The following is an 18,105-nucleotide window of genomic DNA, read 5'->3' as shown; positions in this document are numbered from 1 at the left end:
ATGGCTGTGCTAGCAGACCGTAAAATGTTGTGCCACACCCAGGTAAATCTTTGTTATCTTGGACATATGTTCTATGATGGGAAACCACAGGAAAACTTCGTCTTGAGCATTAGTGTATAAATCCACAACTACTAGTGATTTATAGTGTTATTCTCAAATAGGATTTAGGCTGTAACTCAATTATAGGCTACATTAACTTTCAAACAAAGTAAAACCTTTAACGGAAAACTGGGAAATAACGTTGCGGAGCATAATTTGCAGATTCTCTAGCTTGGGTGGAGGTAGGGTGCTAAAAGTTAGCAAAAAAGTCTAGCTATGGCCTTTATATCATGTTGAAAGGAACTACATTTTCATGGTAATGGCTTCAATGTTTACAGTGGTTTTCAATTGAGTGTCAAAAAGCAATCAAGCAATTGCTTTGGTTTTGGTTTTACGACGGTTTGAGATTGGCTGTGTCAGTCTGATTGGTAAGTGATTGGTTTGGTTTTGTTGTTACAACACTCAATTGAAAACCCCTGTATCAGCAATTAAGGGAAGTTTCCAAATCACTCGTGATCGGGTCTAATCGGTAATCGCGCTACAGGTTTACACTTCATGTCAACAACTGATCATAACCAAACAAGAGTTATGTAAAGGTCGGGTTGGTATATTCTCTGGACATGCATTTTCAGTCGTCTTCTCCAGTAACCTTACATGATAAAACTGAGCGTAAACCACACAAGTATATTGAACTGAGTTTATTACAATTCAGCAATAAATGTAACAGAGTAATTATGAGGTAACTCAGTCAACTCAGGACAGAAAATCAATCTTTCCTTGAAAGGACAAGCATGTTATATTTCAAGGAGGAAAATCTGACTTCACTTTCTTTAAGATGAAGTTCAAGTTCTGCCTTTAATCGCTCCATTTCTCCGGCCCGCCTTAAATTCCCTCCCTTAATCTCGAAACTGATCTGGGTGATAACATTTTGAGTTCTGTCACAGTATTGACAACTTTCAATCCTAGCTTTACGAAAGCTTAAAGTGTGTCATAAGTTTTACTGAAATATGTTCCTAAAAGTTGAAAAGCTTATTACAGGGCCTTTGTTCCTTATCTTTGAGCAGTTGGCTTTAAAATGAGGATTATTTTACAAAAATCTTGTCACATCCTCTTCATAGATACATTACAATCAAAGTACTTTTTGCTGGTTTTCACTCTCTGTAGTGTGATTCACTGGCCTTTTAAGAACAAATATAGTCAATTACCATATTTCGCACCTCTGGTAAAAGTTTGGTCGTTCTGTGCTCATGCCTTCCTCTCATATCAGGCTGAATGGGGACACCATCAACGTCCATTTTCTTGAGAATAACTGATTTTGTCCTTGGAAATTCCATAACATTTTTGAAAAGCGCCTCGACAAACTTTTCTGAAACATGGTATCTTGTAGGTAATCCTCCTCACACCACTGGGGCAAACTTAAACTCTATTTGCCTTTCAGGTATGTAGTTTTGCTTGTTGTAGTCTTTTTGAAATAATCTTTTTGTCAGCTGCTGTATCATGAAAGGGGTTTCAGGTGGCTGACCGTGTTTCATCAGGCAGTCTTGCTCGCACAAACAAAGCAAACACATTTTTGCAATGTCTCCTTGAGCTCTGTTTTTTCTTTCCGTAAAAGTTTTCTTCTGTTTGGAAATGTGAGTCTTCTTGTGTTTAGGATTAGTCTTTTTACACCCTCTTTCTACTGAGCTTGCCATGGGAACCCCATCAGAGAAATATTTCTGTCAGTCTTAAACATCAAATCTGTACATTAGGTTGTTCACGTTTGATACTATAGAAACATCTGTCTCGTCATTACTCAAACTTGGAACGGAATCCATCGTCTTTGTATTTCATAAATTGATAAATGACTTCTGAGCACATTTCAGCCCTTTATATAACAATTGTGCAAAGTTCAGGGAGCTTTTGGAAAATTCATTCTTGTGACAATTACTCTCCTCAACTGTGTCGAAGTTTTCACAACTCACATAACCGAATCTATTTACACAGTGAGGACAAAAATGGGATTGACGGGGTGAGGGGTTGGGTTTGAGGTGGGGGTGCGACAAAAGTGTTGCCATTATTAACTGTAACTGGCTAAATTGAGCAAAATTTTCCCTTGTTTCTCAAGCTACCCGATTGTTCAGATTAATGTTCGTTTGCCTTGGAGGATTTGTAGTGAAGTCAGGTCACAAACATTCTGTGACCCCTGAATTTAGTAAGGTGTGACAGGTCATGGCCGTGACTGAGATTTTTTGCCTCGATATGAACTCTGGGCATCGGATCAATTACATTTGAGGAATTTTAGGTGAAGTTTGGGTATGAGGGGTGTTCTCTCTACGTCACTGTCTCGAGGCCATTCTTGGGACGCTTGGGTCGGTGCCAAGGTCTGAGGCAAGGGCTACTGCATTTGCATACCATGCCTTAAACATGGTGTCAGCATTGTTTCTCATTTGCCTCTTTTTCTGTCTCTGCTATGACGTTGTACACTTTGATGATGTCATTAGACTTCTTTTATTGAGAAGCAGAGGTTTAACCTGGTTATGAACTTTTTACATTTAAGATTGACTGTATTTATTTAATATTTTTACAAGTTTTTGACATTAGCTGTTTTGATTTAGGGGGTTCGATTGAACCCCCCGAACTCCCCATATATCTGCCACAGAATATATTAAGTAAATGGTCAGGTATATCAGTGTACATGTATATTTATCACCATCCACTCAACCTTCTCACTGTGCATTCCACCATAACACCAATAGGCTTGATATAGTGCATATCAAATAGAATATTCACATTTAATTTCATCTTGTATTTTTTGGTGGGTTTTGTGTTCAGTCAGCGCAAAACCCACCAAATCGCTCAAATTCACCATTTTGAGCCGCAGAAATGACAATACACAACAACTGAGGTAGGTTTACGTTTATTTTGAGCTTTAACATAGATATTACTCAATAAACGTTTACGATATTAAGATGGTTGTATGGGTTCCCTGTGTCATATGTTGAAACAAAACACTCCAGTATTTGCCAGCAAGTTAAATACAGCAGGAAATATCTAGAGGCCACTTACCAGAGAGTGGGGCATCAGAGAGATTGTTTGCAGTATTTAAAACATTTTGCTAGATAGGTATCAATCTATAATCAGCTAAACGACGCTAGAAACAAAAACCTGCTTTCCACTTTCTTTACTTTATAAATGCATTTGATTTCGTTTCAGTTGCAAATCATAATTCAAGTAGCTGATAACATAATTGGTAAAAACGTTCAGTCCTAGAGACACAATTGCTAAAGTGAGCCTGCTATCAATGTTGTTCTAGCTGTTGTTTTTATTGTTTTAAGAACAAGCAATATTGTAACACACCATGCTGTCGTACTTGTGCATCCATTTGTCACATGGTTCTAATTTTTTTCCTCCTTCAGTTATCTTACAACTTAGCCACCAGTACACACAATTCGTACCCATTGTAAGAACTTTAATCTTGAAAGCATACTTTTGAGGATGGCATGGTGCTCTTTGCTGCATAGTGCACAATCCCAGTTCATTCAAAAAACTTTCAGAGATTGGTACAGCTTGCCTTTCTGTTGATACAATTTAAAGAAAAAACAATAGTTATGATTTCTAATCAATTCAAATTACCAGTAAATTTCCTTAGAGTAATAATGCATCATAACTCATTGTTATCATTTTTTCCTTGGCAATTAATTATTCTTGCTGAAAAGTCTTATTTCCAGGAGCTTCAATAAAATATGTATGTATTTGTGTGTATGTATGTGTGTATTTTGAAGTTTCAATTCATCTGAAGACAATTTTCAATATTGTAAAATGATAAGCCTGAAAAGGTATTGTTGAGGGATTAACAAATCTTTTGAGGCCAATTATACTTCTGTTGGTTAATTTTCAAGGTCATGACGAGCCACTTAAAATCAAAATTTTTCAAAATTTTTAATCTTTTTAATCGGCAAATTCACTACCCGTTAAAACACCAACACACCTACATTCAGACATCTTGAAAGAAGAAATGTTGGTGTAAAACCTGGTATAAAAATTGTAAGATATAACATACCGGTGTATTCAGAATCCCATACAATGACCATTGCAATGCATGGAGTTCAGCAACGTACATCTTCTTATGGACATCCAGTCAGTGACTCTGAGATAATCCACCACATTCCCATCTCTTGTTCTTAAACAGCAATTCGTAAAAGTAGCGAAGCCTTCCAGTGTCAGTCCCTTGCTTGCTAAAGCGAAATAGTTGTGTGGTGTTCTCCTCGCTCATGCTGCATGCTAAATATGGCATCCGATGTTTTCTGTCACGCAATGGTCACTTGATATGATTTTGTCACACGTTACCAAAAATGAATAAACGAATAATGAATAGAAAGATTTCATGAGACATTCAAAGCAAACAGTTTTTATTTTAAAGCTAAAAGGATCCAAATGTGATCCGTAAAATATCGCGCAAAAATTTCCCTGGCAGAGAAACTACGATTTTATGTTTTGGGCTCGGAGGGGGAGGGGTTGGGATTACCTATATGGGCTATCAGAGGTATGTGCGGCCCAAATGGGTGTGGTTTTTGAGCTGTTTATGTCTGAAAAAGGTGTAGATTTTGAGCACATTGGTATGAAATAGGGTGTGGTTTTCACTCCAGCTTGGCCTTGAGTATTTTGTTTACAAGGAACCAATTAATCTGCATTAACATTGGCAAATTTGTAGCCTTTCTTGAATGTTTACACAGATGGGGCTTTTTTCTGGTTTGGAGCAGTCATATTAGAGCCGCTTACTAATTTAGAGGTCTTAAAATTGGGTACAGATTTCCCTCACCTCTGGGGAGGGGGTTTTGGAGTTGTGTGACGCCTTGTATCTAACTATGTTATGTGAGAGATCCATGCTGAATGATGTATCTTATACTGTCATGATATGTACCTATTTTGTTATAGAATCAAAACATTTATAACTAATGAAATTCTCGGCAAGTTTATTACTATCAGAAAATAGTAACGAGCTACAGAAGTGCAACACCTAGGCCATTTTAGGCGAAAGTTGTCTCAAGTAATTGAAAGTTACACTTGCATACAGAGATGCGTTAAAAGGGGAAAAGAACTTCATGTTTACTTGCTACTGCAAGCTAGCTGCAGTCCTGTAACAAATGACGTGCGATCAAATTGTGTGGCCTGCCAATGGGAGGCCAAAGAAATAAAAATTTCTGCAGACTTGCCTGTAAATAGTGATCTCGACCAACGTGAATGCAGGCCATCGCCAGTCCTTACATCTACTAGCGACTCTGCTTGACCAGTACTTCAGGTCTTGAGAAAAAAAAGTTTCACGATGGAAGTGATCTCACTGCCAGAGTTGATAAAGATTTTCAGAGTGGATTCACAGCCACCTTAAACTTTCCAAAAAATTTGAGGTGGTCATGAATCTTCCACCATTTTTTACACTTACCGAAAACTTAAAACTTGACTTGCAGATTAGCATTCGATTAAAAAAAGAGTTACAGCATTTTTTTTGAATTACAAACCCATTAATCTAAAATTAAGGGTGTTTCAAATGGGTTATTCTTTTTCAAAAGTAATCATTTGCGTCACGAAAATGACCACCTCTTGCTCATTAATGTTTTGGGTGATTGTTTGATTCAATTATTGTACCATCGAGGGGAAGCAGATGGCCACATGCCAGATCGAGCAGTCTGGCTCTGAGCCCAGGCCAGTGACATTGTTTTGTGTTCTTGGGCAGGACACTTTACTCTCAGAGTGTCTCCCTCCACCCAGGTAGATAAATGGGTACCGGCAAACTTTATGCTGGGGGTAACCCTGCGATGGACTGGCATCCCATCCAGAGGGGAGTAGAAATACCCTGAGTCGCTTCATGCTACAGAAATCGGGATAAGCTCTGACCTGATGAGCCACTAGGTTGGAATTCAGACTTAACTTTACTTTTTAACCAAAAGCTAATCTTGATCCATCAATGGAGAAATTTTGAAAAATGCTGCAAAACCGGCATTATGAGCTACATAAGTACCATATGAAAACAAACCATTCCACTGTGGAATTCATCTCATTATAGGGAAAAAATAGTCTTAAAAGCTGAAAGATTAAATTCACACCATGAAATGTCTCCATCTTGTAGATATATTTTTTAACAATGAAACGACCTAAAAAGAGAAATACTTGTTGGTTCTTTGTACACTCAACACGTGACAATTTTATCAGTCTTATCACTTCTTGCGTGGCACAAGACACAAAGCACGTACTCGATAGCTTGCTTTACACTGCTACATTTCAAGAATTAGGTTATGTACTGAGAGAAATGTATCCATGGTGAGTAGTTGTAGCATATGGATTACATCATTCACATTAGTCTTTTTTTCTGTTTGAAATCATTGCATGAAAGGTTTTTTTGCAGAACTCTGGCACTGAAACGTAAGACCACAAAATAATGTAAAACAATTACTGGAAATGTAAAGAAACAATTTGTTGCAAAAAGTGCGATATGCATTGCAAAATGCACGACTGTAGCAGAGCCCCTCCGCACCAAAGGCACACGAGCACAGCCCCATACCTTAGAAAATTTGGTAACCCATTGATCTGAAAAATTTTGGTTGTCATGTGACTGTCCGTACATACGTATGTCCGTCTGTACACTAATACCTTGAAAACTAAGAGTAGCACCATTACCATAGCTATATTTTTTATTTTGGGCGTCCACGCTATTGTTTATTGACAGCTGTCACAACAAGCTATCCACTGACCAGTATCACATGACTATATTGCGGGCTCAGGTTTAGAGCTCATTGAGGTTGTGTGCGTTTTAAAAGTTGACCACTGACCAGTTACTGGTTTACCGATAGGATCACAGGCTCAAGTCACGTTTTATTCTCTGGTGGAGAAAGAAGGAGTACTCGCAAAGGCAAAATTTTGGTGCAAATTAACCCGACATGTTGTTGACTTTTCTTTTGACATATTCCTTATACAATCATCTCTTGGAAAGTCCCTGATATATTGCATACGTAATTTCTCCAATCTTGGTTAGGATTGTTGGGTGTAGTTTGTTAAAAGTTAACTGGAAAAAATAGCAAAACCACACGCTGAACAATTACATGCTCACAAATGATCATATTTTGAGTTTCTGATCCAAGAAAAAATAATTCTCTCTTTCCTTTATCGTCAATTATTGCAATCAGGAGCTCTGCTTTTAGGCTTGGCTAAATCTATATATTAGTGGAAAGTGGACTTGTTTAAACAAATGGGAACCCTTTTTGTTTCTCTTGTTAAAATCATTGATGGGGAAACTTCTGTGCACGTTGTGTTGCAGATGGAATAAAATTTAACATTATTGTGGCTGTATAGGCACTTATCAGAAAATGTTTTCTATTGTTTGATCTATTTGCATCGCCTATGATTGAATTGTGCAATATCTTTGTTAGACAACTATTCAATCTGTGCAGTTTTTACGTGGTTTCTGTCGCTGCGATATTTTATTGGTCACGTTTGGATTCTTTTAAAATTTTCCTCATCGCTTTTCCCATGAAGGGTCGCCGAGGTATGTTCTCATATCTTTGAAATAAAAATTGTTTGCTTTGAACGTCTTATTAAATCTTTCGCTGTAGTTTTTAGCCATGCAAAATCCTATCAAGTGACCATGGTGTGACAGCAAATTAGTTGAAATCAGACACCATATTTACTTTTCAGCGTGCAGCATGAGCGAGGAGGACAGAACATAAGCATTTCGCTTGAGCAAGCAAGAGACTGATGCTGGAAGGCTTCACTACTTTTCTGGATTGCTGTTTAAGAACAAGAAGATGATGTACTTTGCTGAACTTCACGCATCACAATGGTTATTGTGTAGGATTCTGAGTACACCAGCACGTAATATTTGAATGTAATATCTAACCGAAGGTGAGAAGAAGACATTATCACGTTCTTCTTGATTATCTGATCACAAGGACTTGCCTATTGTTTTCGTTTCTAGCAAATAGTGTTGTGATTATCACGATTATAAGAGCGTTAGTACTCAGCACTTAAGAAAAGCCCAAAAATAATGTTTATACCAGGTTTTACATTGAAATTTCCTCTTTCAAGATGTCAGAATTTTCAACGTTTCAGTGTCTTACAGGTAGCAAATTTGCTGATTGAAAAAGTGTGCATAATAAAGAATTTTGAGGAAGCAAATTTTAGTGTTTAAGTGGCTCACTGTGACCTTGAAAATTAACCCACAGAAGTATAATTGGCCTCAAAAGACTTGTTAACTCCTCAACAAGAGGTTTCCAGGTTTAAGCTGGAGTGTTATTGTGATGACAATTGAATAGGACAAAATTTTTGATAAGATATGAGTCACTAAATTTTGCATGTTTTTGCCCAGAAATGCGGCCATGATGAATTTGTTATCTTTTGGCGGGTTTAAAAACTATTTAAAGAAAATAAACCCTCCACATTTCTAAGCTTACCATAGGCTATCCCTGGGAGGAATATGAAAAATTTTGATTTTTCATCATGTGCCACATTTTCGATATGGCTCGGTCTTTGTGGACATTCCATCTTAATGGTTGTAGCTTTCAGTTCTTTCCCGAATTTCCCACTAATGGAAAAGGTCAGTGCAAAATTAGACTCCACATTTTTCAGCCAGTGGAACCTGAGAGCGTCTCTTTCTTCTGGTGGGATTCTGACCTGTAGAAAGGCTTTCTTGATATCACCAGTAATGGCAACTGGATTGAACTGCCCTCAAACCAACACACTCCATAGCTGGTTTTGTAACAGTGGACCATTGTTCAGACATTCATTTAGAGATGGTGCATCGTCCCGGCCCTTGTGGAGGCGTTGTACACTAGCCTCAACTTGGTCCTTTGACAGCAGTTTCACACACCACTCTCTGAAGAATATAGAATTCCCAACCTTCAACGGTGTTTGGGGTGGGCTCCACTATTCCATCAGCCAACTGTTCTTTAATTCTGGGATTGTAGTCACCACTGGACGTCATCTTCTCTAGTTTCTGTACCAGACTAGCCAATCTGCCCAGGCTTCCTTATTGTTTGGCAAGGGGGATGATTTCCCTTCCATGGTAGACCGGTTTTATACCATCCTTCTTCCCTCCTAAGCAGCTGCTCCTTGAACTCTTCATACACTACACTCTGATCGCCTGTAGGGGTATCTGCTAAACCAAGAATGTCCAGTTTACTCAGTGTTTTGTAGTCCACTATAGAGATTTGTGTGAGAAGCATGTTGGTCGTGTCTAGTTCATGGCCCGGGAAGTGATGGTCCAACCAAACTTAGTGTAACTTGCAACTGGATCCCATTCTCTTCCCACACAATGAGGCCAGGTGGTGCTTATTCTGGGGCATTTACTGTCATTAAGGATAAGGTGAACTGGTAGGTGGGCTTTATCATCTGTGTCATCCATGGTCACGCCCTTCATTTTGGGATATTTCGCTAGAAGGTTTTTGTAATGGGGGTTCTTTAACATCATGAGGTTAGGCTTCTCCACTTAAGTAACGTCTGCTTCCATCTCATAGTCTCCCTTGAGCGAGCATAGCTTGATTCAGTAGATGTCCACTGGTGAAATGAGGAAAATTCACACTCCAAATCATAAATCGTATGAACAGTCCTACCTCAATCAAGTGAAGCAAATGGGAGGAAGTCTACCTGCTTTCCATGGTGCTCGCTCACAATGAGGATACGGATTAGGTTCTTTATCAAGGGTTTTTTCTGTTGAACGACACCACACCTGAAACAAGGTTCCAAAGCACTGGGAAAAAAAGCTTTACAGACCGGTGCCAGTGTTGCACAAGATATGTTGGCAGGAGAAAACCTTAAAACAGCAACAACAGAACTTGTAAAACTAGCCCTCGGTGACATGTCTTTCCAAAATTCATCGCAGTGAGGCACTGATCAGAAAGCTACAAAAAGGAAAGCGCAACCAAGGAAAAACAATTTGCCTCCAGGCAAAAAAACATAAAAACATCTCCACAGCAGAAGAAACCCGAAGAGAACTTTTCTTTCTTAAAGTAAAAATTACAATCTCTTTACAATTGCTGCACAAACATCTATCACCAAGGGTCAAGGGATTGAGTATCACCCCCTTAGTAATATCACTGATAGTGGCCCGACTAAGTTTAACATATCTGGATCTGGAGAAGAATATTTAGATTTGGCAAAAACCCAGCTGTTTGTTAAAGCCAAGATCACTGAAGCAAAAGGCACCGCTTTAGATGTGACAAAAGTAGGGCCCATGAACTTATTTTTCCATTCCCTGTTTTCACAAGTGGATGTTTCTTTGAATGAGCAACTAATCTCCCCACCGACCAATACTTACCCATATCGTGCCATGATTGAAACGTTGTTAACTACGGGGAAGACGCTAAATCAAGTCAACTGTCTATGGCTATGTTTCACAAAGATAACCCTGGAAAGATGGATTTCGTGGATCCTGTGACTGAACGTGATGATGCTAATAAGGGTTTAAATGCTTGATATGCATTCACAAAACACGGTGGACATTATGGGTCCTGTCCACAGTGATATTTTCTTCCAAGACTGTTTAATTTTGACTAGAGTTAATCTAAGACTCAAGCTCAACAGAGCTAAAAGCTCTTTCTGCTTAGTCCCATCAGTCCCTGGAGCAAATTTTAAGGTGGCTATCACAGAAGCAATTCTACACGTTTGAAAAGTCAAAGTGGCTTCCTCTATTACTCTGGGGCACGCAGCTGCTCTAAAAGCAAACTACTACCACGTACCCTATCCGTCGAGTGGATTGCAAAGTTCTCTCCATCCCAACCAGAGTCAGTAGCTTTACACCAGGCAACCTTTTCCTGGTTCACATTCCAAAGCGCTTGGTATTAGTTCTGGTGGATACAGAGGCTTTTAATGGTACATATTCCTCCGGCCCGTATAACTTTAACCATTACAATCTAACCCAAGTGGGTGTTTACATGGATGGGGAACAAATAATAATAATAATAATAATAATAATAATAATAATAATAATAGTAATAATAATAAACGAATCTTTAGACAGGATTAACCCATCAGTACTATAAAATACTGTTACCAAAGGGGTCCTGTAAGATTTAAAAATTTAAAAATTTGTGACCAAGGCAGGTTCTGGTGTTGTTAGTGAACAACAAAACAGACTTGTAGCCACAATAAAATTTATTTATGCAGGAATACAGAAATTATACAAAAGGAAAAAAAGGGTGATTGCAAACAAAATCCTGAGTGAAACGAATCACTAACTTAGGTCACAAGGAACCGTACTTGACCAAGGGGTCCTCAACTTGAAAGTGCAGGTCTTGAACACTTTGAACCACTGAATTAAACTAACTAACTGCACTTCTTTTATTAGGAAACAAACAATAGAAGGAAATTCTCATGATTCTAGTACAAGGTGTGGTGGTGTGACATATAGGAAATTCATGATGTAAATCCTGTGTGGTTAGGTTATGTGGGTTGATTTGATAAAGAAAGGAAATAGTTTCTACCAAACTGAAATTCTAAATTTGTGCTAAAAATGCATTGTCATGTTTTTGTGAACCTGGTCACACACTCCCCTGCTTAACACTGTCGTCCACGACATGTGTATTAATAGTTACTAAATTCTAGACATAGAGTCCATACAAAATTAATAAAGTCGATATAACTAAATAAATTGAGAGTTCATTGACTGTAATAGTTATGGAACTTGTTACTGCAGTTTTTGGTTGCTTAAACCTGTTCTTGTGTTTTCCAGCGGTTTTCCTCTTTGTTCGTCTAGGTGGTATAGGAGATGTAGTTTCTGGAACAGGGGCTTCTGCTGAAGGTACAGGTTCTGTATCATTTTCAACGGTAGGTACTCTCTCCTCTGAACAGGCTGGGTCTGCACTGGTCTGGCCTGTAGGTCCTGGTCCATTAGAGGGTTCTGGGGCTACCTTTGTGCATTCTTTGGGTAGAATTAACACAAGCTCCTCATCTGAATTATCCTCCTCATCTGCTTCACTACTAGGATCTAAGGATTTAGATTTTCTAACAGGTTTGGGTCCTGGGTCCTTCTGTTCCACGTCTGGATTGGTCACACTCAATCTTAGATTGCTTCTGTGCACCTTTCTGGTCTGGCCAGGATCATTGATAGGTTCCACCGTGTAGACTGAACCGTAGAGGTCTGTTGGAACATCAACAACTTTATACGGGGTAGAATCCCAGGCGTCCTGTATCTTGTTGCGTCCATGTACATGGTTTCGTAAGTACACTATCTGATCTTTCTGGATCGGGATGTCAAACTCTTTTCCATTGTGGTGTTCTCGTCGTCTCTTGGCTTGGAGCTGGAGATGCTCCCCTCCTCTTTGGTAAGCATCTCTTAACCTTGTTTGATGAGCTGCTAACCAATCAATTGAACTTTCTTTAACATCTTCACCCTCTCCAAGAAGTAAATCAATTGGAAGTCGAGCTTCTCTTCCAAACATTAGATAATGGGGGCTGTACATCGTTGATGAATGTGGTGTGGCATTGTAAACGTACAATAACTCTGGTAGGTATTCAGGCCACTTGCGCTTCTTAGACGGAGGGAGGGTTCTTAGCAGATCATGCATTGTTCTGTTGAACCTCTCACATTGTGCATTACCTTGGGGGTGATAGGGTGTAGTGCGAGATTTCTTGATCCCATAAAGTCTGCAAAGTTCTGCAATAACTTCACTTTCGAAGTTTCTTCCTTGGTCTGAGTGAATTCTTAGGGGAATTCCATATTTGAAGAACCATTCTTTCACTAGAACTTTAGCTGATGTAATAGCTTTCTGGTCTCTTGTTGGGACTGCACAAGTAAACTTTGTGAAGACATCAGTCATAACAAGAACATTCTCTCTTCCGTCAGTCGCTGGTTCAAGGACTGTAAAATCTATTGCTAGTATTTCAAGTGGCTTCGTCGCCAATAGATTTCCCATGGGTGGTCTGATTCTCGGGTTTGGCATCTTTGATAAGGTACACCTTTCACAGTTCTTGATCCAACTCTCCACATCTGAGTACATTCTGGGCCAATAACATCGTTCACGTGTCAGCTGAAGACTTCTTTCTAATCCTTGATGTCCTATATCATCATGCAGGCTAGTGATAACTTTGTTCTTCAGAGTGGCTGGTAACAGAAGCTGTTTCAGTTCTCCAAGTTTGGGATCCTGAACAATTCTGTACATTAGGCCTTGTTCTCTGGCAACTTTATCCCACTGTCGCAACAGGGTGACACACTCGTGGGAAAGCTGCTTTCTCTCTGCAAAGGTGGGTTTCTTATCCCTCTCCCAGAACTTTAGGAATTCTTTAATTGTGGGATCAGCCTTCTGCATGTTGATAAGTTCTTCCTTTGTGTGAGTGGGGAATGATGTAGTGGCAATTACTGGCTCATCTGTTGTTGCTTTCTTATTAGCATCATTAGTTGTCTGATCAGTTGCTGTTAAATCATGGTCTGGTTCATATGCTGCCATTCGTCTTACTTCAATTGGGATAGGCGTCTTCACAATAGCATGGCTCAGGTCAGGGGGTACAGGAGTTGCTAGAGTAGCTATAGACTCAATGTGTAATAATTCGTCTTCCTTTGAATCGTCTACCTCTGGTGTCAATGATTCATGAGGCTGGCGTGATAAGGCATCAGCATTTGCATTAGATCGTCCACTTCTGTAGCTGATTGAGAAGTCGAATAAAGCCAACTGAGCTGCCCATCGCTGTTCCAAGGCACCAAGCTTGGCAGTGGTCTGTAAGTACTTTAAGGGGTTGTTGTCGGTGTAAACTTCGAATTTTGAACCAAGGAGATAGGTTCTGAATTTCTCAGTTACTGCCCACTTCAATGCCAACAGTTCAAGCTTCATGGAGCTGTAATTTCTTGGGTTCCTTTCACTTGGCCTCAATCTTCTACTGGCATAAGCAATGACTTTGTGCTGGCCATCCTGATCTTGTGATAAGACTGCTCCAAGTCCCACATGACTGGCATCTGTTTCTACGATGAATGGCTTGCTGTAGTCTGCAAATCCAAGTATTGGGGGATGAGTCAATTTTTTCTTCAATGCATCAAATGCAGTCTGACATTCTGGATTCCACCTTTTCACAAATGGGACTTTAAGTTTCTTCTCCACTTTCAGCTCATGCAGGCAGTTGTTAACTAGTTGGTGTAATGGTCCAGCAATCCTTGCAAAGTCTTTGACGAATCTGCGATAGTAACTGCAGAATCCAAGGAATGATCTCAGTTCTTTAACAGTTGTTGGCAGTTTCCATTCTGATACAGCTTGAGTCTTCTCAGGATCCGTTGTGATACCATCAGAAGAGATCTGATGACCAACATATGTGACTTTACGTCTAAGGAAGTGACACTTCTCTGGTTTGAGTTTTAATCCATGTTCTCGGAGTCGTGTAAAGACTCTGTCAAGTCTCTCTATGTGCTCATCAAAGGTATTGGAATACACGATGATGTCATCCAGGTACACAAGCAGTATCTGAAAGATGTAATCGTTCAAACAGGTTTGCATAAGCCTCTGAAAGGTCGCGGGACTGTTGGTCAAACCCATCGGCATTCTGTTGTACTCGAAGATTCCGAACGGCGTTGTGAAGGCAGTCTTGTGCCTGTCTTCATCGTCCATGGCAACCTGGTTGAACCCACTTGCGAGGTTCATCGTTGAAAACCATCTTGCACCTCCAATGGCATCAATAGATTCCTCAATTCTTGGTAAAGGGAACTGGTCTCTTACTGTCTTGGAGTTAAGACGTCTGTAATCAACGCATAGTCTCAGGGATCCATCCTTTTTTCTGACAAGCACAATAGGTGCGGCGTAAGGGCTATGGCTTTCTCGAATGATGCCACCATCCAGGAGTTTTCGTATGTGATCCTTTGCCTCTTGAAACTGGTTTGGTGGGATTCTTCTATAAGGCTGTGCAACTGGTACTTGATCGATAGTTGGGATCTTGTGCTTGACTGTTTCTGTGTATCCAAGGTCATTCTCATTCTCTGTAAAGACGCTGGCATGTTTCTGGAAGAGAGTCTCAAGCTTCTCTCTTTGCTCAGGTGTACATTCTACGGCTGATAGATCAATTGGATATGCCAAAGGTTGTGTTTGGTCTTCTTCTGTTGTGGATTCTCTGACAAACACCATCTCTTCATTGACTGAAACTCTCTTGAAGTCAACAGTGTTTTTAGTATCCATAACATTATTAATCTCGTGAAGTACTCCTATTCTTGCATGGGGTTGAAGCCAGACATCTTCATCAGTAATGTTCGCAACTCTTACATGAAGCTGTCCATTAACTACACCGGTAACTGTATTTATGACAATCAGGTTTCCCGGAGTCTGTCCACTTAATGGTTCCACAAGAGCAGCAGTGTTACTTGTTTGAGGTCCATGCCATCCAGTTATTTTGACAACAGAAACAGATCCAGCCGGAATTCTAACCTTGGTCTTACGGGCTACTTTTGCAAAACCACGTGCTGAAATAGATTTGGCACTTGAAACAATCTTCAACACTTCACTCCATTCAGGTAAAATGTCCGTTTTTCCATTTTTGTAAGGTTCTTGCAGTTGGGTAATAATGTTCATTCCAATTAATCCAGGGGTTATCTTCTTACGTTGCCTGGTCTCTTCACTCGCTGGACTCTTAACGACTAAAATTCCCCTTTGTGGGATCATGACTCCCAGGGCTTCAATATCCAGTTCTAGGTATCCGACATATGGTATCTCTAGTCCATTTGCTGCTGTAAGTCTTAACCAATCGCCGGTAGGTAAAAGTGTTTTCCCTTGAGAGCGAAAGTGTTCATTGAAAAACTCTTCTGTAATTGTGGATACTTCAGATCCTGAGTCCAAGAGGCAAGGTACGTCCACTTCACCCAGTCGTACTGTCGCCACTGGGCACTCTCCAACTGCCTTCTCATACATTCTTGACACATCCATATTTGAGCCACTGTTGTCCCCTACTGTCACTTGGCTCCTTGTGGCAGAGGGAGTTAGTTTGACGGCTTGTCAGGGCGCTGTCTACCTTGTGGTGGTCCCTTCCTGACAAGGCGGTCATCATTTACCCTGCAGTTCCTGGCAATGTGTCCATTCTTGTTGCATTTGAAGCAAACAATATTAGGACGCTGTCTACTCCATTCCTTGGGCGGGATTTGGGTCCTTGGCTGCTTGAGGTCTCTAATTGAACTCGTCAGTTCTTCTAAGGACTTCTGCTGCTTGAGCAGGACCTCCAATACCTTATCCATGGGGGTGACGACAGAGCTAGCAGCACTACACTGAGAACTCTCATCTGGGATGTCAGCTGCTACTTCCTGTGATAATGGGGGCCTTGCACGCTGTGGTCTTTCCTCCTCTTCTGACCAGCGTAAGGCTTCCTCCCTTAAATCTAAGAATGCGGGCTGATGCTCTCGGATGAACTTCTTCAGTTCCTTTCTAAGAAAGGGGTCCCTTACATTGTCTGCAAATTGGTCCCGTAGAGTCTTCTCTGGGTCAGGGACTGCCTTTGGATCTGCTTTGGTGACGCGCTTGAGTAGTTCATTCAAGCTGTACGAGTACCCTCGAAGTGTTTCATTTTCTTTCTGCTTACGCTCGTAGAACATCTTCAGGAGTTGAGAGCTGGAACGTTTTTCTCCAAATGCTCGTGCGAGAACATCCAGAAGGAAGCTTGGGTTACTTCGCTCCTTTTCGCTGTACATTCATACCTCTTCTTTTGCTGGTCCATCCAGGTGAGACATTATGAAGTCCACTTTCTCGGGTGGGGTCATTTCTCGTGCCTCAAATGTTGTCTTCAGTTCTTCTATAAAGTCTTCAACTGGTTGGTCACCTTCTGTTTTCTTCCCAGTGAAGTTCTTTATCTTCTTGTCGCGGGGAAAGACAACAATTTGCTTTGCACCATTTGTTGTTGCTGGTACTGAGGATGACACTTGAGTCGGATTGGTGGATTCCTTCAGGGCTTTTAGTTCTTCCATTGCCTCCTTGTACATCTGGGTCAATTCATCCACTTTTGTTGATAGCTCCTCTGTAGTCATGGTGATTTGATCCTTGTGCTATTATTGCAACCACTCTTTTTATAAAATTGCTGACTTTTTTCGATTTCTTCTTTTTGTACCCTGCTCGCAGCGCCAAATGTGACCGAGGCAGGTTCTGGTGTTGTTAGTGAACAACGAAACAGACTTGTAGCCACAATAAAATTTATTTATGCAGGAATACAGAAATTATACAAAAGGAAAAAAAGGGTGATTGCAAACAAAATCCTGAGTGAAACGAATCACTAACTTAGGTCACAAGGAACAGTACTTGACCAAGGGGTCCTCAACTTGAAAGTGCAGGTCTTGAACACTTTGAACCACTGAATTAAACTAACTGCACTTCTTTTATTAGGAAACAAACAATAGAAGGAAATTCTCATGATTCTAGTACAAGGTGTGGTGGTGTGACATATAGGAAATTCATGATGTAAATCCTGTGTGGTTAGGTTATGTGGGTTGATTTGATAAAGAAAGGAAATAGTTTCTACCAAACTGAAATTCTAAATTTGTGCTAAAAATGCATTGTCATGTTTTTGTGAACCTGGTCACAAATTTAAAAAAGGTAAAAAGTTAAAAAGGCAAAACTACATACATTGGAAAACATATAAAAACTCACAATTAAAAATTACAAGTAAAAATGTTTGTTGGCCTTTTGCCTAAATAAGAGCCTAGAGTTCAGAGTTCTTATGTCCGCTGGTAAACTGTTAAAAATTGAAGCCCTTAAAAACAAAAAACTCCGATGGCCAAACTCCAAGTACATTTTCAGCAGTTCGATCAAGGAAAATCTATTTCTTGTGTTGACATTGTGACTTACCCTTGTAAAATAGTTCTTAAAAGGCGTACATACATTTCCAATTAGACAATCAAAAACATACAGACAGACTTTTCTTTTCAAATAACTGTCAACTGATGGAATATGAATGTCAGTCTTGTTTTGCAGTCCTGAGGAAATGCAGCTTAGTCCACGATGTTCGAGGTTGCGAATTAGTTGCCTGCGCGTATTTGAATAGCTTAGTGTGATTAGACTACAATAGGTAAAAACAGGCATAATCATAGCCCTGTAAATGCTTTCCGCAGCTGCACAAGTGATGGAAGAACGAATTTTCCGCGGTAGAGTGACT

The 18,105-nt window shown here is 40.0% G+C and overlaps 2 pseudogenes; both read right to left on the bottom strand.

Moving 5' to 3' along the window:
* Nucleotides 1-805: 805 nt before the first annotated feature.
* LOC149099784 (uncharacterized) lies at nucleotides 806-2,437 on the bottom strand (annotated as a pseudogene).
* Nucleotides 2,438-15,769: 13,332 nt separating this feature from the next.
* LOC149099783 (uncharacterized) lies at nucleotides 15,770-17,007 on the bottom strand (annotated as a pseudogene).
* Nucleotides 17,008-18,105: the final 1,098 nt, after the last annotated feature.

The sequence above is a fragment of the Orbicella faveolata genome, unplaced genomic scaffold (assembly GCF_042242905.1).
Source record: "Orbicella faveolata isolate gen_17 unplaced genomic scaffold, um_ofav_v1 contig_46, whole genome shotgun sequence".
NCBI classification, from domain to species: Eukaryota; Metazoa; Cnidaria; class Anthozoa; order Scleractinia; family Merulinidae; genus Orbicella; species Orbicella faveolata.
This window is presented reverse-complemented; position numbering and strand designations above follow the sequence as displayed.